This window comes from Pteropus vampyrus, unplaced genomic scaffold (assembly GCF_000151845.1).
Source record: "Pteropus vampyrus isolate Shadow unplaced genomic scaffold, Pvam_2.0 Scaffold100, whole genome shotgun sequence".
NCBI lineage: Eukaryota > Metazoa > Chordata > Mammalia > Chiroptera > Pteropodidae > Pteropus > Pteropus vampyrus.
The window spans coordinates 1835860-1840065 of NW_011888881.1; the positions used below are offsets into that span (position 1 = coordinate 1835860).

The 4206-nt window shown below is 54.9% G+C and overlaps 1 protein-coding gene and 1 long non-coding RNA gene across 3 annotated transcripts in view; one reads left to right on the forward strand and one right to left on the reverse strand.

Moving 5' to 3' along the window:
- ITPR1 (inositol 1,4,5-trisphosphate receptor type 1) overlaps nucleotides 1–4206 on the forward strand; it is a 197026-nt gene that overhangs the window by 180976 nt on the left and 11844 nt on the right. The gene's annotated exons all lie outside the window — the stretch shown is intronic.
- On the reverse strand, nucleotides 24–1565 carry LOC105295112. Of its 2 annotated transcripts, none has more exons than XR_896128.2 (3): nucleotides 1311–1565; nucleotides 990–1079; nucleotides 24–365 (listed from the first exon to the last, which is right to left on the reverse strand). It is a non-coding gene; the product is annotated as an uncharacterized LOC105295112 (long non-coding RNA). The 2 variants fall into 2 exon arrangements; XR_002781449.1 differs by having other exon boundaries at nucleotides 1295–1565.

The window sequence follows — 4206 nt, forward strand, 5'->3', positions numbered from 1 at the left end:
TGGGTGTGGGATATTTTTTTTTTAATTACGAGACTTTATTTTTTACAGCAGTTTTAGGTTGACAGGAAAATCTGGGCAGAAAGCGCTGCATTCCCATGTCCCTCTGCCCTGCTCCCCCACGTTTCCCTGTCGCGAGCATTCCGTGTGGCTGCAGTGGACACGTTACAACCGACGAGGCCGCGCAGATGCAGTGTTACTGACCGCAGGCCAGAGTCACTTAGGGTTCGCTCTCCGTGCCGTGAGGACCTGGATCCACCGTCACAGCAGCAGACGGAACAGTCCCACCACCTCTGAAACCCTCCGTGCCCCTCCATCCCCAACTCCTGACCTGTGTCCCCAGTCGAGGTCCCCTTCTTTAATTTGGCCTTTTTTGGAAAAAAAAAAAACCATATAACAGATACTATAAATGGCAACTGCAGAGTCATTAAGTGTAGCTAGTGATCGTTATCACCGGTTTCCACCCAAAACAACAGATTCTGGGTTGGGTTGGGTTTTGCTCTTTCCTGCGATCTCAGAAAAGGGAGCTCGAAAGATTTTCTTCCTCGTCAGTGGAGGGGATCACGCTAACTCAGAGGGGACCGACGGGTTACAGCTCAAGTGTGCTGGATTTGCCTGCCCGGGAGCCCACAGCTGTTTCCAGCCCCCACCCCCGCCACCCCCGCCCGGTGCCTCTGTCCCTGTTGTCACCTAAGCAGCCCCAGGCATCCGGGGGAAAAGCTAGTGCATTGTCCTGCTTGGTAAGATGAGCAGAAAGTCAGTTGCCACTTGAGTTGAAAGGACAGTCTTTGCCTTCTGGAATCTTCCCAGAAGGACTTCGAGGGGCAGAGAAGCAAAAGGCCCATTTTTCCCGGACCCTTCTCTCCCACAGTCCTGTTTTTTACCCTCATGCCTCCCCCCACCCCGCATCCCACCCCCCAACACACACAATCTCATTTCTCTAGTCTGACTGTAGAAGAATAATGGATTCAACAAACATTTTCGCTGTTTACCTGGTAAACAAAACTGTCTACCTGAGCAGACTTTCTCCGAGTTGGTAACTACTTCAGTAGCCTTTCTTAGAACAGCCTCTTCCCTTGAACCTGGGAAGAAGAAAAAAAACGCTTCTCAGAATGATTAGCATTTGCATCACACAATCCAACTTCCTGTCCTCCTCCTCGGCTCTGTCACACACACGCACACACACACACACACGCTCACACACACTCTTTCCAGTCAAGGACGTTTCGAGAGGTCAGTGCCGCCCCCGTGTCTCAGACTTCAGTGTTTGCCTCTGCAGGGACTTTTCCTACCTTACCTAGAAAAGAACTAACCAGAACCTTAGCGCTGTGGTCACCCTGCTTCCGGCTGTGGCTGCAGCCGGTGTGTCTGCTCTGACAGAGGAAGCTTGCTGTGCCGGGACTGTGCTGGCTGGATTGCAGGCCCAGGGCAGACAGTGTCTAATGACATCGGTATGCGAGATGCCAGCAGCGAAGACAGCGAGGGAAGCACCCAGGGGCGTCTCGAGCCCAGAACGACAGATGCGGCTGACAGATGCTCAGCGAACTCAGAAGCCGCCCAGCCCCACCCTCCCGACCACACACACCCCCCGAGATGAATCCACGTAGAAACACAATGTCTCAGTTGAACATGACTTTCTCAAAAATGCAGCGGAAGCCAAGACACTGAGGTGTTTTTGATCTCAAGTAACATTCAGGCAGGATTCTGCCAACATTTACAGATCCCCAGACTCTGGCTGGCTGGAGAGCCACAGTGACAACGCGTCCCTGAGTCATTCAGCCTGAGACAAGCTCGGCATTTTGTGTGCGTCTGAGCCGAATAGAAAGTGCGTGGATGCGGGCTTCTCTCTGCGCCTGTCCTTGGCATCCTGGTGCTCAAAACACGTCCACGTGGTGTCGCAGGCCCCGCACGGGGTCCTGTGGGGGTGGGGCGCAGAGCCACGTGGGAACTGAGGACAGCTTGGCTGGGACGGCTCGTTAATTTTAACTGCCAAGCGCTCCTTGGGAGCTGGAGACTCGACTCAACAGCCCACGATGACTAACCGAAATACTGGCATCGTCCAGGACCTTGGGTCTGGGAACCGCCCACCCCAGGAGCCGGCAGATAGCACGCACCGTGCGTAGCGTCGGATCCCTCTGCCATCGAGCTCGTTTGTGTGGCGTCGGGGTTTCGTGGGGACCCCCGCTCGGCTCTCCACTGTCAGGTGTCAAGGTTGGAGGCAGGCAGGAGGGAACCTGGCTGGGGGTCAGCGGTGAGGCCCTAGGCCGGGCCGTCCTCTCCCGCCTCTGATCCAAGCGGGGGAGAGTGACGCTTTATTCCTAGGATCAGGGCACATGGCCCCAAGTGGCCTGCGGCGCGTGTGACATTTCTTTAAAATCTTTGGTTTTATCTTTAAAATCTGATTCAATTTCACATTCTGCTTCTGGGCATCTTTTGAGTTTAATATAAAATATTTTCACTCATTGACTGTTGACTGCAATGGACATTCTGAAAAGAAGCATCGTTTCTGTCCGCGGCCTTATGCGCCCTGTGGGCAGGGCCTCTGCACCCCAGGACCGCAGGAATCTCGTCCTTGGAAGCACACACGAAAATCAGCAGGGTCCGATGCATCTCCTTCGCCACCAAGGTGCGGGGCGCACATGCCAGTAGCAGCGCCCTTGGCGCCCGTGACCTCATTCCAGGCGTCAGGTGTCGCAATGCGGGCTTCGGGGGGCTCCACTAGAGCCCAGAGCCGGGCCCCGAGGCCTGCCCGTGGCCCCTGTCTGGCCCTGAAGCACCCCGGCGACGGGGACCTTGTCTTTCTCACCCTTAGACCCTCAGCACCCAGCCCTGTGCCGGGCACAGAGGCCATAAGTGTTCAGTAAACGGTCAGAGTCTGTGCGTTTTGCCTTTGTTCAGACCTTCTCGAAATCGCTTCCTGGGCGTCCGGGAATCACACCGGCCATTAAAGACGGCAGCAGCCTGCCACAGAAAACATTTTAATCTGTGGTCCTGGGGTCACTCGCTCTTAGAATGAGGAAACTGCTTTAAACTTTAAGCTCCATGCAGCCTCTCGGCCGAGTTCCTGCATTCTTCTGAGGACCTCATCAGTGTGGGCTCTGTTTGGAAGTCTGTGTTTTCTATTTTTACGGAGGGTTTGCTAAGCAAATGAACATACGAGAGACTCGAGAGCCAGATTTTAGATGAATTCTCTAGCATTTTCGGCAGCTGAGCTTTCATTGGCGTGTCAGTGATAAGTTAGCTACAGGTGAGTTCCAGCCACTGGCTAGAGCACCACACACGTCCTGTCTGTCCCCCAGTCATCAGGCAGGTGGGTCCTTCATGGGTCACTTCCTTCTCTTTCCCTCTGCCAAGCCCCTGTCCGGGCCTTCTCCACTCCACGCCCACTGCCCAGTGTGCCCTCTTCTGAGCAGCTGGGCCTGTCCCCCAGGAGTCACACAGACCTGGAACGTGGGCGATTCCCCCGGGGGCCCGTGTGGCAGCTGTCTGAAGGCTTGACGCAGGAGCTGCGAGTCGGTGCCACGCTTTGGTGTTTTCAGACACCTGCTCCCCCTCTTCGCTGTAGACAGAGCAGAAAACCGATCACAGACATGGCACACATCAGGTGTTTGGACGTGTCGTCTTTGAAATGGGAGTGTTTGCAAAATGGTCTTTTGCCCCTTGCTCGGTGAGGGAGAGTGACGAGAATGAATTCAGGCTGGCACTGAATCGCACGCAGACAAAGTGTTCCACAGAGAATTGGGTAGAGGAAGGCAGTGAGCATCGTCCTTCTCCAGCAGCCAGTCTGAGCAGCTGAGGTTCGCCATTTACGCATCTGTCATCAGGGCACAGGCCGGAAACAGAATTCGCTTGTGCAAATATTGATCAAGCATCGCCTGCCTTCTCGGTCACTGTGCTAAGGTGGTTCCTGCTCTGATGGTGCTCACGGGCCAGTGCGTCCCGCCCCACAGATTCCCTGGATGCCTCCGCGAAGGCTCTGAGCAGATGTGACACCAGCTGCCAGTGTGGTGTGCCGCTTCCGTGACATTTTTAGCTAGTTCGCGTTTGGCTTCTGCGTTGCCCGATTGCTTTAGGTCAGGACATGGTTTAATTGTCGCCCTTGCTTTTTAACGTTTGGGCACGTCTCGTGGAACTTTGATTGTGAGTGTGTTGCTGCCTCTGCCGCCAGCGTTTGGACAGAAGTTTCTTCTGAGCACAGCCATGCCCGTC